Genomic DNA, 18,535 nt, shown 5'->3' on the forward strand with positions numbered 1-18,535 from the left:
AGACTGACTTTTTTTTATTTAGAAATAGTTTTATCAACGTGTTGATTAAAATGCCGAAGTTCAGAGAGAACAGGCAGTGCATCGCATATGCATACAGAAAAGGAATTATCAATGATAGGCAGTTTGTTTTGCTGTATGATGCCAATACTTAAAAAAGCCCGGACTTTTCATATTGGAAGTATGATCGATTCGATTTAGACAAGCTGGGAAATGACCATTGCAAAGCTGAATTCCGATTTTGCAAAAATGACATCTTCAAGCTTGCTGAATATCTTCGATTACCAGATGAGATTGTTACTTACAATGGCCTGGTAGTTGGATTGATTCCTGCTTTATGTATCTATCTCAAGCAATTTATGTATCCTTGCCGTTATGGGGACATGGTTTCTCACTTTGTTACACCTTTTCCGGATGTTTGTATTATTACAAACCACATGATTGACTGGATCTATAGCAGATGGCATCACTTACTCTCAAGGTATAATCATGACCTGCTTTCCCTGGCAAATCTTATGTTGTATGCTGATGTGATATATCGATCAGGCGCAGCTTTGGAAAAATGCCGCGGGTTTATTGATGGAACAGTGCAGGCAGTGTGTAGGCCAGGAGAAAATCAGAGAGCCATTTATTATGGACATAAAAGAGTACATTCCATGAAATTCCAATCAGTAGCGTTGCCTAATGGGCTGGTTGGTCATTTATGTGGTCCAGTAGAAGGAAAACGTCATGACAGTGGTATGCTGGCCTCGTTTGGGCTTTTACAAGACCTGCAAAGATTTTCTAATTCACCAGCTACTGGTTTACCTATGTGTGTGTATGGCGACCTAGTATGCCCTCTTAGAGCACACTTATAGGGACCTTACAAGGGAGCAGTGTAGACACTACATCAAGTAGAATTCAACAAATCTATGAGCAGTGCCCGTGTTTCAGTTGAATAGGTTTTTAATGATGTAATCAACTGTTTCAAATTTTTGGATTTTAAAAAGAACCTTGAAGTTGGTTTAAGTGCTGTGGGTAAAATGTACATAGTTTGTGCCTTGATGCAAGACGCCCACACTAATTATATGGTTCTGTTACCTGAGAGTACTTTGGTATCAATCCACCAGCTTTAGATGATTATTTTATTTAATTATTAGCAATGATAAAACGTTAAAGGGATTACACAAGCAAGGACATACATCAGGATACAGCTTCAAAATAAAACATTTCATGATTCATCAAATTTTGGACATTAGAAAGCACTGATGAATAACGGCTGTGTAAAAAAAGCTTGAACAATTTTTTTAAAACTCGTTGGTAGTTAAATAGGGTAAACTTGGGCGGCAAAGCGAAAATCTAGCTTTGTATGTATAATAAAAACAACAACAAAAATCAACTTAGTGAATTCAATGTCCCTTTTTCAAGAGTTCAAGTAGTGCTTGGCTTTGTTGTTGTTGTTGCTTCATAAACATTTGACACGTCATGTGGAACTGCTGTTTATTGTCCAACTGGTCTTCAAAAACTCATTAATAATTCATAAGCCCATTAACCTATCAAATGGTAGATAATACATCACGTGCAGTGACTTAATATCGATAAACCTCATCCTTATTAGTATGCGGTGTTTTATCAGATATAAAGACACTGCACGTGACTTATGAATATTAATTAATTATCAACACAGAAACTGACACAACAAATGGTGGGAACATATTTAATGTTCTTTCAACAAATTTCACACAGTAAATTTACTTTTGCACCAAATTAATAGTACAATTGTGAAATACACATCTGGAAAAATTCTCTATTCCATTAGTACAGTAATCTGGTAAAGGCATATTAGACAATACATCATCTGAAACTTCGAATTCAAGATCAGTTGGCAGAAGTGACTCCAACTCGTTTTCGCTAACCTCTGCGTTTGACCTTTTGCGAGTAGTCTCCCTATTTTCAGGGGGGCCTAAAATCTTGCTAACTTGGTGTGGTTGCTCAACACTGGACTTTTCGTATTTAAACAAGGCATTTGATCGATGACCTGTTCTCTCTCTAATTAACCTCCTCGACTGACTCTTGAAATAATCGGGTTGCGCATGTTACCCCTAAATTATGAGAAGTTTTCCTTGGCAAACCTGCTTTCTTGCATACTAATTTAATTCCTAATTTTTTTCTCGTATGCTAATTTCTAACGTTCACAAAAGCATAATTGTTAGGAACTCCCTTGACACACGCTTTTCCAAGAATGTTTTTGAAGCCGTTCAAAAAACTCGCAGCACGTGTTTTATCGGGTCAAAAACCCGATAAAACACTCCTGCTCGTTTTTTAAACATTACTTGAAATTGCCTGGAGATTTCTTGATGTTATTGAAGCATCAGGTTTTGTTGCGCCAATGCCCCCTCTTCTTGTTTCTTTCCAATCTCTAGTTCTTCTTTCTTCAGCTCACATTCCTTCTCTGTTGCTTCTTTTGAATAATCCATCGTTTCATTTGGTGTATGTTTTCTTTTCTTCCGTGGTTGATCATCTCCTGCTCTTTTCTTTGTCTCTCTTTGGTGGAAGCTTTTTCTTTAGCTGTTTTATCAGAAATTTTCTCCGATTCTCTTTCCTGTTCTTCTTTTCTCTCGAGGTAATCCTCCATTATTACATGGATTTCTGATTTCTCTGACGAAATTCCAGATCCCTTTCACTCGTATCAATCCTTCATCTTAAAGTCTCTTTTCAGTAACCTTTGTCTGTGATCGACTTTTGTGACACATTGAAGAATGGCTCTTGTAACTGATTCAGGCTTTTAGCAATTTGGTCGAGGCAATTTCCTCTTTCACTTCCTAATTTGTATTTCTGCAGTTCGAACAGCATAACCTTTTTTCCCAATAAGACATTGTGTTCTTTTGTCCATTTCATTGCTGAGTTCCTGAAATAGCAGTCGATATCTAATCAAAGACAGTATATGTTAAAGGACTGAAATATCAAACTTAGACACGAGTATTCAATTGACAAAATTTTTCAGTATATCTGACTGAATCTTCGCATTGCTTGTGCTGCATCTTGTGACTACTCGAGAGTACTGAAAGAACATTTGTTTACCATTCAAAACTGATTTATAGCCAATTTACGGATAAAAACCTAGAACCTTTGAATGAAAAAGACTTGTTCCTTTTCCGGTTTATCTATCCTGGTATCTGAATTGAACTAAAAACGCCATTTTCCCTTTTTATTTATTCCCTTACTGTGTGTTTAAAGGGCTTGGGTCATTATTTTCGCAGTTTGACATCTTTCCTGTTTAATACATAAGAACTATGACGTGAATAACATTCAATGAAGCAAAAAGCTGTTTCAGGAAAGCTCCTGTTAGTAGATTTGGAAGGTGTTTGCAGATTAAGTGTTAGATTCAGCAAATATTCCGAACAAAACGTACCTTTCAATGCGTTGTTGCTACAAAGACGACTTCAAAACAGAACAACACGCAAAATAATGCCACATCCAGTAGCGTATGCGCCTAAAGTACTTGGTGTTGAGACTTCATCATCCTCTGGGAGGTCATGGATTTGTAAGCTCCCTAGTACCAGATGCATTACACATGTCAGGAATAGTGTTATGCTGTAACAACATGAAATCCTCATCATCACATTACAGACTTCCTGTTTCAGTCTGCTTTTTATCAACACTGTTTAAAGGGAATTTAACCACCCTGCGCTTCATTAGCTTACCAATCTCTGGGAAATACATAAGGTAAGTATGTTTCCTTTGTTGTACCCCAGAAAAATCCCTTTAGTACAGCTAGGGTCTAGCTTCTCTTCTGCTTGTAGGCATAACACTCAAGCCTAATAACTCTCATGTTAGACAAGTTAGGTCTCCGACCTGTGCGAACAAAGTAAGGAGTTTGGTTTAGGTGATTGTTATAGCACCTATTTCGTGTGTACACCGCTGCCATAACAGCATATGACCTGGTGAGTAGGGGGCAGAGGTACTGTACCTTATGCAATCCCTTCCGAGAAGTGCCTCAAATTTCCCAGAAGTTAACTCACCACCATCGTCTGATCTTATACATCTCACCTTACCATATGGGGCTGAATCCGCCAAAAATCTCTCTGTAGAAGCCATTGTATCACTTTTGTTCCTCAGAAGGAAGACAAATACTGCATCTGAAAAATCATCTGTAAAAGCCAATCAATATCTAAAGTCTTCTTTAGAGGCTGGATCAACAGGTCCAGCAAGATCAGTATGAACTAACTCCAGCAGAATAGTTGCACTTGCATCTGGCTTTCTGTTCCTCCTCTGTGTGAGTTTTCCTAGTATAGATACATTACAATCACTAGGTTTGGTAGAGCTCGTATGTCTAATGTATTTGCCCGTGTATAGGCTGCACTTGTGTGTAAGCCGCACCCCGACTTTTTACTATTTTTTCTTGAAAAAGAATAATTTCGTGTTTTATCAAAATGGCAAAAGGCTTGGCAAGTGCCAAATACCGCCGAAATATATTTGTTTATATCACAAAATTCGTCACGTTAAATCATCTAACATATTATGCCATCGATCGAACAATGTAAATGAAAACAACAATGGCTAGTGATTTCTTCAAAACAGTCTTAAATTTTAAAAAAAGGTAAAAGAAAAGATACCTGCGTAATTTTTGCTAGATTTCTACTCGAAGTACACTAACATTTTGTTTTATTTCCTCAAAAATGATCGCATGAAGTTGCGTACGTGATCGGGGACACGAGCAAACATAGCTTAGCAGCCTTGCCTCTTGATGAAACAAAGATTTAAGTTATACCGTGTATAGGCTGCACCCCCATTTTGCACAAAATTTATTTGGAAAACAGTGCGGCCCATACACATGCAAATACGATAACCTTCATACCATCTACAACATGTTCTAGTTTCACAATGTCATCATAATTACATTGTCCTAGGATTTGGTGCCACTCACTGCTTGAGCGTACACAGTTTACGGAATCAGAGTCGGTGTTCTTATCATATGTGTTGAAATAACACAATCTGCCATGCTTCTCAGTGATAAACTTTGTGCCATCCTTGTATGTCAGCTCAGCAGAATATGGCTGGAAAGTCACACTGGCACCTCTCTCATTGCAGCTTAACCTGAGAATATATCCTGAGGGTAAGATGGTATGAACAGGACATTCTGCAAAGTTGCTTTGAGAGGTGTTCCTGTCGAATCAGCAATAGTAATGTCAACATCTCTTTTTAGGGCAACATTGTTTGCTCAAGTTCCATTTGCAAACTCAGTGATATGCTTGTCTGGATTAAATGTGTCATCAAACTTCATGAACCTAGACGTATCAGTAATAATATGAGCAGTTGCACCACAATCAACTAATAGTGTGGTAGGCTTCCTGGATGTAGGTTTACCAGAGACAGTCTCATCCACGTGGGCATAGGTCTCAAAGAAAAAAATAGGTGTTCAATGTCCTAGTCTGTTTTCTCAGATGCTTGGTTAGCCTTATTGTCATCTGTCTTTCTTTTACGACAACATGCTTTATCACTGTGGAAACTTGAGTGACAAGTATTGCACCATTTCCCTCCTTTGGGCTTGATAAGACAGAAACGAGCCACATGGCCTTGCTGGGTGCAGTTGAAGCAGGTTACATTTCCTTTTAGTTTCACTGGTGGTTTTGCCCCTTCGAGGTTTTCTTCTGCTTTCAGAATGGAGTCGTTACTATCTACTGTTCTTGCTTTCTCAGTGTCCTTAAAGCTTCTTAGGGAGGCTTTGAATTCGCTAAATATTTGTTGCTTCTTGCTCTGTGTGACAACCATAGCTTTTTAAATTTCTGGTAATCCTTTTAGCACCATTGCTATAAGAAGACTGTCAGTTACAGTTTCTCCTGCATTTTTCAAGGCTGTTGCCGCCATCTGTGCCCTGATTACACAGTCAGTGACAGACTCATTCGCCACTTAAAATAAGGATGTTAGTTTAGTGTAAAGCGAAATCACACATGCTTTCCCAGTCCCAGGGTAATGGGCTCACAGAATCCTCAGTGCCTTTCTTCCATCATCGACTACATCTCTCATTACAAGCAGTGGGCTTGTAATCTTCATGAGCAATATGGCATCCTAAAGAAATGCCATGGAAATTTGAGTGCCTTGTTTACAAGATGCTTTTAATAAGGAAAAGGAGAACAACTCTGAACACTCAAAACTCTATTCTAGTGAAACTGTACATTTAATTTTATATATTCTTTTGATTTAATTCATCTCATTTTTATTCTAATTTAGTTTCACACTTTCCTTTCTTTATAAAGGGTCACTGAAGTTATAAAAATTTTACATTTGATAATGGTGGCGTGCTGCCGAAGTATCATGTTTAAAGCTCGCTACTTTTTATTAACATTTAAAACCTGTCACAGTAAAATCTATCCAAATGCAGATTATCCACTGGTCAACACTCTATTGCCTTTTGTGGCAAAAGAAAACAACCTTCTCCCAGAAAACATTCAGATTAAAACACATCTTTCAACCTGTGTATGAACTGAGCCGCAATATGTATGTATTGTATTATGAAATTTTTTTCGAAATCTTTTGTTATCTGATATACAGATGGATACAGACATATCACAGGTCAGGCCTAAATTATTTTCAGGCCTTCTTTTCACTACTACTTAAGTAGTGTTCATTACTGCGAAGATCGCTTTCACATTCACGTCTTTAACCGTAGTTCAAATATATGACTTTCATATATTCACAACCGTTTGTTCACCACTTCCTGGGTTTATTTGGAACCAACACAGTGACCAGCTCCCAGTTGTCTTGTTAGCTCAGTTGGTAGAGCACTGCACTGGTAGCAGCAGGCAGTTGTACCACATGACATCTCACCGATTTCAATGAAACTTTGCCAGTTTAAAGGGTCTACCCTAAGACTCAAAATGGCAGAGTGGTTTCTGTTTTCATTATATCCGGGGGGGAGGTAGACCAACCCTCCGGTTTTCTTGGGTTTTCACCAACAAATCGCTTCAAAATAGGTAAAATGTACGAAGCTCTCACTGCAACTGTATTTAACATATTATCCTGACAGTCTGCAGACATACTGGTACATCCTTAAGGAACGCATGAGACCTGTTCAATTTATTTGATTGACGGTTTGTCAATCAACAATGTCGAATAAATTACTGTGTTTTTGATCTTTCTGATTCATTCGAATATTTGATAACTTGGAGGTCAAATATCTCCCCCTGCCAGAAAGCTACAACACTAGATTTGGATGCCCCTTTCTAATCCATCATTTCATCTCTGGAAATCAGTAAAAAAATTTCTGGGCACTGCCATATTTTTGTCTTGGTTGCCTTTTGAAATCTGCGACTGTGACAAGCTTCTCGACTACGAGTGTCACGCAATCCTAGCTGTAAGCGGTCATTTAAGTAAAGAAACCGACATTTTGTAGCTCGTTATACAAGCTGATTGATCTAGGAAGCTAAGAAATGTAAACAACTTTCGAGATTTTTTGTAGTAATGGAAATTTCACATTTATAGAGATGCATGCAAGCGAAATATTGATGAGAAAATCGTAAGGCTTTTCTTTCTGTCATTTATTTTGGAGATTTTGCTAAAATCAGCAGATATGGCTCTCCTACGAAAAAAATATTCATTAGTCTTTGATTTGATCGTTTATTATCATAGTTTACAATCAAAATAAGAACTAAGGCAAAAATTGGCCTTTCTAACCTTAGATGGGATTTGACAACCGCACCCCTCAGAAAAGAATAATTTAAAGTTCAAGGTCCCTCCTTATTTTTTGCCTTGTACGGTCGTTGGAGACTTCTAAAGCTAACTCATCTGCATCAGCCTCTTCCTCCTCGGTCATACTTACAGCGGGGGACCTCTGCAATAGACCTGTTCTCGTCAGGACAGAAAGCCAACTAAAATATAGAGCGATCTGCTGCTCTGTCAACCAGTCAGTCTTAGAGAACATTTTTTGGCCAGTGTCGCCTCTTGAACTCTTCATTTTGGAGGCCACATCAGAGACAGTTGCCTTCTTACCAGTTTCCTCCCCTGTCCAGAACATGTCTGCGAGATAATTTTTTGCTCTTTGAGAAATGGCAACTGCTTTTTGCGTTTCCAAAGGGCCCATCCAAGATCCACCTGGGTAACAAGGGATTGTTCTCCAGAATCTTGAGCTGAGGTCTGACTGTGAACATAGCCACCACCTACGGAATGGACAGCCTCTATCCATTTCTTCTTGATCTCATTGTAGGTGGGTTTTTTTGCCAGCTTTAACATGTGTTTGCCGATGTCAAGGTGCTTTCAGAGGACAGTGAACGACTGAAAAACCTTGATGCATCCTTCTTCCTGACAAGAAAATTTTTTGCTTTCGTCTTCTGTCTGTGATAGTTTGGGTAGTTGTCGCAATGACCCAGGTTCAGACATCTGCGTACGTTGTAGACAACTACTTACTTCTATGTTTGGGTTGCTGAACGTTTCCATTGTGACGAGCCTAGTGGGGCTTTGGGGTGTTCCAAACCATGTCAGCTGTTCTGCACTATAAAACTTTCCAGGTCCAATACCATAAGCACGCCACATTCTCAAGCCTCTATTCTCGTATGAGAAGTTATTCAATGCCTGTACGCCTGTCATGTTGTTTGGTCATTGTCTGTGCGGATGGCTGAACTTGACACTCTGCTGCATAGCAGCCCTTGACTCCACCGTACGATTCGATGGCGGTTTTCATGTCGCTGGCTGTTTTGATATCATTGCCTTCATTTAGAAAGCGGTGCATGTGACTTTTGAGAACAGCAACTGACAGTCGCCGATGTCTGTGCCTGCTTGTGGTTTGTTAAAGTCGTAGCGCGTGATCTTCACACCAGTGCGGCCACTGATAATGGGGAGCGAAAGCAGAAGATAACCGCAGTGGTAAAAACTGGAGTTGTCTGATCTCAAGTACACTTGGCTGAGATTTGGCTTCAAAGCCTTCAGTGTTGTCAACGTGTTTTCAATTAAAGACACCACCGCAAACTAGTTCTGAGTGCACTCATCAAATATATGGATGTAGGTTTGTGTCTGAAGAGATTAGAGTGGTTAATTAAAAAAAAAATTCAATCCGGAATCTTTGATGCATTTTTTAGTTTTGGCTTTGGGGCAGTTAGTTGTCCAAGCTCGAATAAACTCGCCTTTTCATATTTTCACATTGGTGTAGTCAGTGTGCATCATATCAGTGGTTGCAGAAATTTGCACTGAATTTTCCTTCAGATTTTATTTAAGAGTTATATGCTAACTTGGAGAAAAGAATGGCTCTAGTACTGTTTCAACATTAAACAAACCTCAATTTCCTCGTTGTTTGCTTTGCTAATGGCAACAGTAATGTGCCAGGGCTTTCCTTTTTTGCCAAACCAATCGCACTGTGTCTCTCTGTAGCTTATTGGTAAGAACTTCATGGCCCAATCCATGATTAAGAACACGCTGCTTTGTGAAAGGGCATCAACAGCAGCAGTCTTTGCAGCATCTTGGTGAACAGATCGTACAATGTGTGACTTCCGTTCTTCAAGTTTTGGTATGGCCTATTGGAGGTCATGCTCAAGTTCCTTCTGTTTCTCCTTGTCGCTATGGAGAGGAAGAGAATGTAAGTATTAACAAAATTCAATGTATATGACGGCATCCTGCTATTTGCTGCTAAAATTCAATTTTTGATTGCAACATGTGGGATATACTCATAAAGAAAAGTACCTCCGAGCTATGTTTTGTGAATTGTCAGTAATATCGATATGGTACCTTATTTCAAGATGTGATAATGAGACCTGAATATCCATTATCGCATCCTTCAAGTCACTGCACCGGTCACAGCCGATGTTGTGCTGATGTGAACAGGTTTCTCGGTACTCAGCTTCATCGCTACTCAGCACATATACACTGCAATGATCTGCACAGGGTATCTCACTTGAGATGTGTAGCTTAAAGTTGGTGGACAGATAGCTTTTACCACCTTGCAGACGTGAGACAATTTCTCTTGCCTTATCATATTGAAGGCCTGCATCAAGAGGAATACATTGGTTATAAACATTCGTGTGCCCTTAACAGCATGTGCAACCCATGAGACGTCAATGATTAGAAATAAAAGGGCAAGTTTCAAGGAGGCCATCTGAAGGACCACATAGAGAAGGACACTTATAAGAGTAATGGTTCCTATCTTAAAACTGACCTGAATTTCAACAATCCCTAGCGCTGATTATGCAGGCACACAAACAAAAACGGTCGTAGCTTTTAAGTATATGCAGGTTTTGAATGAATCGGGCATTAGAATATAAAGATGGCTTCATAGTCAGAGAGGGTGAGACTTCTCTAAACTTTCTCTCAACCTTAACATCCTCAAATTCTCCCTTCCATGATGAGCCCTGGACTACCTCCCCTCAGAAAATACTGTTAACAAGCCACAAATATAGATACATCGTCATCATTCTCACCTATTTTCTTCAGAAAATCAATTATCTCCTCTAGGGAGGCGACTGCATTGACACCATCCGTCTGCATGCTGTTCAAAACCTCCTATGACTTTTTCTGCAAGGCGGCGCACATCTGAAGTTCAAAACATTTCTGATTTGGTATCTATTTTGAGTGTGATAGTAACAGCCTATCACCAAAGGAAACAAAACCTGCAACTAATGCTGATCTTCATTTCACATACACTGTTCCCGACAGAGCGCAATCACCAGCACGTAAAAACCAAAGAATAAAACAGGGCTTTACCTTAAGGATATTAAAAAGCATTGACCTCCCGAGTGGTTTGAAGTTCATCTCCATACAATAAGTGTGATACAGATGTATCAGACGGGACGAGATAGCTGTTCTCACGACATTAGGAATTTCCATTTTCTCGCCATTTGATAGCTTTAGCGTTTTAGTTCCACATGCCACGTCTTGAATATATGATGGACTTGATATGAAGTCTAGGAAATGGTCCACCTTAATGGGATCTCGTCTTGATCTAGTTATGGATGGTGTTTCTATGAGCTGTCCAGGTTTAGTCCTATACACATGTTTTCTCGCCTCATCAATCCTGAACTTGGTCAGTCCTGGAACCAGCTGTAGAAGTTCCGTTTTACTGTAGTCACCGGTAAAGAGGGAGAGAATTTGTACCAAGAGTTAGCTTCATTGTAGAGGGTCACTATTCTGTTCACTAAGATGTCCTCTTCAAAAGTAACAGGGACAGCTTGTCTGCTATTGTACTTTTCGAAAGTTTCTGAAGCAGCCACGATAAATTCCCCAGGGCAATAGCATTTAACACAGTATTAACAGCTTGGCTGGCTTTTTTGCGGTAGTACCGTTGTGATGACGATGAAATAGTCATAACATCGGACTTGCACTGAGACCTGACTGGGCTTATTCGGCCATCAGTTGATTCCATTAGATAGCTGTTAAGGTACCGCAGCTGATGCTCAACCTGCGGAGCAGGCTGCCACTCGTGAGACGTCTCTACCCCCACCAACGACTCCTGTGACGACGGCGAGAGAATGTCTGAATTTGAAGCGCCATGCTGTAGCAAAAAAAAAAAAAATTAGAGAGAAAAAGCTTGTTTGGCGATTAACAGAACACTCCACGCATCTGACTCCATTACACGAATTATTTGTAGAAATACATTTCTTCCTAATGACGATAATAATGGTAATAATTATAATAACAATAATAATAATAATAATAATATCAGTAATGATAAATCGTATTCTTAACAATTATGATCGCAATTGTTATTGTGATATATTTGATAATGGGGACGACAGTGGCATGCACAGGTCCAATGACGTAGCGTAGATCACAATGTCTAAAACATCAAAATTCAGAATATTGCAATTCAGAACATTTGGGCTCAGCAAGGAATAATGCTGGGTATTTTGTATGAAATAATAACATGTATTGCAATATTTTCTTTCGGCCTCTACACATTATGAAAACACATTTTGGAATGACATGTAGTCTTACCTCGCTGCCAATTTCATCTCGAAATCGCATGCGTTAACATGGCAACACAAAGTTGTCTTTGGTTGTCTCAGGGGACTCCCTTCTTCTCTGTTCCTGAGATGGTCCTGCAGTCTGGTCCATGGACTCCACCTCTGTCGAAACTGGGATTTCACTTGTTATAGTTTCAATGTCAGAGGGAGGATCGCCCACTTCCAAACTGTTTATGTGAGCGCCTCTGCAGTATCTGCGTATAGCTGACAAACATGATATGATCTTCAAATCGGTCACAAGTTACAAGTAAGAAAAGATTATGTTCAGATAAGCTCCCTTTGAGTAAGCTTTCTCCACATACCCTATTCATCGACTCTAACATACGTTACGCGTCTTACAACAATTCGGCATATAATCGGTCTACATGATGACGCAAAATGCAATAATGAATTACCTGCACCAACTGGAACGACAGTGTTCCATTTTGCACCATCTTCAAATTTACTCCTCTCTCAACCTTACCTCTCCGATTTCCATTGAGGGGATGCTGGCATTTATCAAGGGTCTGAATCTCACACCAAGTTGTGCACGATATTTAGGGTATACCGTGAAATCGTGGCCTTCCGAACCTCCAAATAAGCTAACACGAACTAAAATAAGCTCTTTCTCGGAGGAAACGCATCTATGAGATACATTGACGTCTCTCAAGTGTTCTTTTATGCTATCCATGCACGAAGCTAGGGGTATGAGTCGTTGTCGTCCCGGCCAGCATGAAGAAAAATCACATCTGGTTCTACAGTGAGGTTCAAATGAACAAGACAACTTTGCCATCTTGACTCCCTCAATTCGAGTTCTAGGTTGAATTGAGGGCTTCTTAAACGCTTGCACACTTACATGACTTTATCATGATGACGTAATACGACTAATTCACGTACGCTAGATACGATCAACAATATCCGTCACGCTGACTCCTTGAGAGGAAGGAAAAATATTACCGGAAGAGGAAACTCTCTTACAGTTACGTGACGTTTCAGATATGTCTATCTCCAGCTGTCACATAACATCGACCCCCTTGAAATTAACTTGGAAAAAGAGTGACCATGCAAACATGACCAGGGGGAAGATCAAAAGAGGTCACGTTGCCGCATCGTCGGCCCGAGTCAAGAAGCGTCAAGCTGAGTGACATTGCATTCAAGTGAAATGAGTTTCCAAATGTAATGATCAATGGAAAGGAAAGGAAAGGCACATTTTTTAGTCAAAGTATAATGATTCACCATATCGTATCAAAAAATTCATTATGATACGGTGAGCTTGATTTTCTGCCAAGGTGGACGTGACTTTGCATTAGATGTGTGTCACGACCCGGCTCAGAAGCAAGATGACACTTTGTTCTCGTTTTTTTTTTTTTTTTGACGAAACTTGTCTTTTTCATGATTAACTGGAGAGTATCACTACCCGAACTAAAATAGTGAAAACTTGTTTTAATCTCTTTATGCATTTCATCTGAAAATAACAAACTTCACCAAGGAGTTTTACAAATGGGGTAAACGTTTTTAATTTTCATGTCTATTTTCGACCGTATCGCTAAGGTGCTTTTCGGATGTTACGTGCACGGGTACGTGATGTGTTGGGGGGTTACAGATTTGGTGAAGCAAGCAGAAAGTATTCGCAACGACCTAATGTGTGCCTATAGTGTGTTGTACATGCGTGACATTTTCCGACGTTGCACGTACGAGTACGTGTGTGTTTTAGGGTCACGGATTCAGTGCAACAAGCACATCACATACTATACATGTAACGTCAATGGTTTACCATTCACAAAAGTTTCAAAAAAATAGATAAACGATAATGATTAAAAACAAAAAGTTGCCTATTTGCAGCGTGCAGAAATGTTTAAGCAAGACCTAAACATCTAAACCCGACACCGCGCGTCGAAACTCAATGGTGCTCTCTAACAGCTGGCTGGTAGGTGCACGCAGAATTTGTTTTCAACTTTTCATTATTTGTAAATAGGGATAAGCGGTATATAATGAATATGGGGCTAAGGAGGGTATCCCATGAATAAACATTGATGAGAACTAGTTTTGGGAAGCCAATTTCCTTCCCAAAAATAATGCTTATCAGTTCTCCAACAACCACAAAAACTACAACCATAAACTTGACTACAACCATAAAAATCAGTTTGTTAAATATAATTGAATGTTAGATTTAAATTTCTCTTTTTCAAAAGTTCAAGCAGGGCGTGGCTTTGCGTTTGCTGTTGTTGCATGAACATTTGAAGCATTGTTTAAAATTGTTCTTGTTGATTCTTCATCTTCTGAAGCATAGGGGTTTGTCAGGCTCTGCACTTTTCTCCTGTTCCACTTTAGATTCAAGTTCTTGCTTCAGTTCACAATCTCTACCGATGCCTCTCTCAAGTGTTCAAGAGTGTCATTTCCACTGTGCTTCCTTTTCCTTTTTGGCAGATCAGACCCAGCTCTTTACTTTGATTTTGATAGACGCTCCATTGCCATGCTTCTCGTATCTCTTGCTGTAGCCTTGTCCTTTGCTACTTTAGCTCGTGATTCTTTTAAGGCCTCTTTGCCTCCCTTTCCTGCTCTTCCTTTGTTCCAAGCAGTCTTCCATTATTTTATCAAGTCCTCTCTTTTCTGAAGAAATCCCAGAAGTATTTCTCTCAAATCCGTCCTTCTCTTTGAAATCTCGCTCTAATATTTTGAGTCAGACTCTCACTGACTAGACTTCTGAGACACTTTAAAGCATGGCTTTTTCAACTGGTTAAGACTCTGCAATTCAATCCAGACACTGGTCTCTTTTGCAACCACCATCCATATACTTCCATAATTCAAACAGTATAATTCTTCTTCCTAGCATGACATCATACTCTCCAGCCCATTTCATTGGTAGAGTCCTGTAATAGAGTTACATGTGTCAGATATGAAGAGAAAAGTAAGCAGTCTATGTAATTAAATGAGAAGCACCTGCATGTAAATAATCAGTGTCTAAGAAAAACATAAACCATTCCCACACCATCTTAAAAGGCAAATCGGCTCTTAGATAGATAAATTGTGTACTTATTTAGCACAGCATGTAGTAAACAATTTCCTAGATTGTCCGCTGGCGTGTTGCAAGCAATAAATTCTCTCTCCTGGTCCTACAAAAATTGTGAAGAAATAACCTAAGTGCCAAATTTTTGTTTAGAGGTTCGACAGAACATTCATTTAACAACAAATGTCCCAATTAAAGATAAACTTTTAAGCAATGAAATGGCTTAAAATGTCAATAATGAAGTTGTACATAAGACTGACTTAAGACTTGCAAGTTTGTTTTGGGATACAAAAATACTGTCCAGATTGAAAAAAACTTGGCTGTACATGTACTTATATCAAAACGAAATTACTGTGGTTGAATAGCTATGCAGATCATTGTTGAAGTACACGACTTTGCCATATTTAACTGATAGATATGGGAATAATAATCTTACATGACAACAGCGTAATGTGAAGTTAAGCCTGAATACAACTACATGCAGGGTATTAAGGCTTCGAAGAATTCTTGAAATCCCCCCCTAATTTCCAATCCATTGATACAGTTACACTTGATATGCTAGAAACTTTAATAGAAGGTTGAATCTCTGGGCTTAAAATGTCACTTCATTTATTCAGCCTATATTTATGATCACCTTGTGCTTACGGCCAAAATGAAAGGCAGAGGTTCTATTGAAGATTCATCTACCATTTCTCACGTCTCCAGCCATAAAAAAAAGGAAGCTACGACTTCAGGAATAAAAAAAAAACCTCTAAGGTTAACTTGTAAGCTAACTGAAAAGCATTCTTAAACGAAAAGACATAAAAGTGCAAAGAAAAAGGCCAGAACAAACCTAAGTTGCAAAACTCTGAAGACGACTTCCAAACACTCTTTCTGCAGTGGTCACCGGCCACGAGACGACAATCAATCTTATGCAACACCTTCTGCGCATGTGTAGTGGGGCGTTTCTGCTGAGCAGACATTATCATCGTAAAAGAAGTCATCAATCTGTAAGCTCTCTATTATAAGAAAAGGCATGAGGGACAGGTAATGCAGAAAATTGTTGACTTTGTAACTTTTGTAGCCTCTGATGGTTATGTAAGAGGGCTTGATTCTTGGCTTTTTTATCTTCAGTGTTATATAAATGAGGTTGTGATCACTAGTAGTTTACATCAGGACATCACTAGAGGCAACTAAGTTTTTATTGGTTGTCATTACAACGTCAATCAAGGATTCACTATTCTCTGCAACTCAAGTTGGTTTATTGATTAGCTGTGTGAGTTTAAAAGTCGAACAAAAATCCACAAGGATGCAAGAATCTATATTATCTATATAAGAATCTATATTATAAGGAAGTTGTAGTTTAGATCACCTAGTATAATGACATCGAGTCCTAATAGAGGAGACTCCATGATATTTTCAGCAAGATCATCTATGAAATTTAATGGTGTGCTTGGTGGACGATAAACTGTACAGGTAAAGAATGACTTTGAGAAATGACTTTGCACTTTCTGCCATAATTGTTGGAAGCCATTATCAGGGACAGATGGTATATTCTCCATTGGAGATACTTTGAAATTTTCCTTAATGTAACCACACTGACTGCCACTGGGTTTGTGTGGGCCGCAATCTTGTCTTAACAAAATGTAGTCTAGAATATGAATGCTGCATTGTGTTGTCAACAGATGAATTAAGCCTTGTCTCTAATATCGTAAAGATATCTAATTCGTGGTTACAGAGTCTCACAGCAGGATAAAGTGTCCCCTCAGCGAATATTTATAGGAGCAATCCTAACATTAGACCTTGTGTTGCTTGTGAAATTGATTTTTGCATTTGTTGGTGTTGATAACAAGTTAGTAGAACTTAGTCCTGGCTGTGGACGAATATCATCGCTTAAAATGTTCTCCAGTATAGAGGGATTGAAGGAAGCTGTACCATTAGCTGAATACAGTCAACGTGTGCCAAGAAAGTGCTTCGTTTGAATTCTAGTTACATGCCATGACTCAAGATGGCGGACTCGACAGGGGCAGTAAAGGTCAAGTTTGTGCAACAAAGGAGTTTCAAGATAACACCCTTCTGTATCAAAACAGCCACAACCAGATGATGATTCCCCACAAAACAATAACTTTGACTAATGAAGTAGATGGACAGCAAAAACAGAAGTAAACAAAACTTGAGAGCAGAGCTGAAGGTAAGCCAGCCAAACGCCATTATGCCAAATGTGGGGATGCACCAAATGCAGATTGAAACATGAAAATGATAGGACACCTCTCACATACGTTTTACTCAAGCATGTTAAGTAAGACCTATAACTTATTAAATTCCATCGCATGTGTGACATAATAAATCATGTAAGGAAGCGGTTTTTAGAAAAAATTGTCCTTTCACATGGTCAAACAAATGCACAATTACAAAATATCAGTTGATGGGTACAACAGACTAACATTTATTAGGGTACAACAAACCCGCACAATTTTATCACGTATCATTACAGTCCATGAGCCAAGACCCCCAAAATAGGGTTTTTGTACCATGTCGTGGGACCAGTGCTATCATATATTTTTCAAATCTGCCATTACTGAAGTTTGTTTGAAGGTATGATAGCAAGCCTCTATGAGTAACTTACATGCTGTAATCATGTGATCAAATGAAGTCATGCAAAACTGCCTTATTGCCATGTATCTGCTTCACAGCCTCAAATTCTGAGGTTTATTCATGGTACAATTCCTTTTTTAATAGTCATTTTGTACATAACACAGATTAAATAGGAAACTAGGTTCAATTGAGAAAGAATAGTATCTGTGAAAGATTATCTTTTTTATTGACATGCAAACACTTGCTCCAACGCTTTCAACTACTCTGGAGACTTCTATGTACTTGACTCTAGCCTGTGAACCACATTCAATAATCACTAAGCAAGGAATGAAACTCTTGGAGGCTAAAAGAAGACCAAAATATTAGTGTCTTCAGATACTATAATCATTGAAGCAAACTTCGATCTAGCAGCATGGAGTGCGTGCAAGAGGACTTGGGTATTAACTTCCTATTGCCTGTTTGTTCTTTGAGCTACAAAGGAATTTTTTTCTCCACTGTTTAATCTTGTGATCGGTTTGAATATTGCAGTATTCACTTCCTTATCCTTCACCTCTGTTCTCCCATTCAGCATTTTTATGGATTCATCTCTGTAATCATCAAATACGACATAGATCTTGTCACAGGGTCCACCTTCATTAAGAACTCTGCAAAGCAGAGTTTCAGCAACAACAGCAAATGTCTACTGATCACCTCTCAGACGCTGAACAATAGCCATCTCATCAATTTTACACGCCGAGGGTTAGGGAATGGAATCTGCAGCATGGACATTTTTCTGGAGTTCTTTTGTCATGGATGCTTTGTTTGTCTTACAGATCAAGCCATCTGGGGTAACAATGATCACGGAAGAGGTCCAAGAGGATGGGATAACACTTCTCTCATCTGTAAGTTTCTGCTTTCTGCAATGACAATCATTTGAGCAAAGAATCTTCTGTCGGTCCTGAGGATTACCTCTTGGTTCTGACCAGCTTTAACTGATGTCTTCTTGTTTAGGTAATTTAAGGTCTTCAGCTTAGCTTTAGTTATTGTATCATGGCACTTGACTTTAGGTGGATTA

General features: G+C 39.0%; 5 pseudogenes; 1 reads left to right on the forward strand and 4 right to left on the reverse strand.

Annotated features, from left to right (window-relative positions):
* LOC149038868 (uncharacterized) overlaps nucleotides 1-1,168 on the forward strand; it is a 1,192-nt pseudogene extending 24 nt beyond the window's left edge.
* Nucleotides 1,169-2,332: 1,164 nt separating this feature from the next.
* On the reverse strand, nucleotides 2,333-3,127 carry LOC149038869 (uncharacterized; annotated as a pseudogene).
* Nucleotides 3,128-7,693: 4,566 nt separating this feature from the next.
* On the reverse strand, nucleotides 7,694-12,693 carry LOC113671228 (uncharacterized; annotated as a pseudogene).
* Nucleotides 12,694-14,172: 1,479 nt separating this feature from the next.
* On the reverse strand, nucleotides 14,173-14,760 carry LOC149038870 (uncharacterized; annotated as a pseudogene).
* A 2,858-nt stretch (nucleotides 14,761-17,618) lies between these two features.
* LOC149038871 (uncharacterized) lies at nucleotides 17,619-18,393 on the reverse strand (annotated as a pseudogene).
* Between the last annotated feature and the right edge of the window lie 142 nt (nucleotides 18,394-18,535).

Source organism: Pocillopora damicornis, chromosome 10, assembly GCF_964200805.1.
Source record: "Pocillopora damicornis chromosome 10, jaPocDami1.2, whole genome shotgun sequence".
Lineage (NCBI taxonomy): Eukaryota > Metazoa > Cnidaria > Anthozoa > Scleractinia > Pocilloporidae > Pocillopora > Pocillopora damicornis.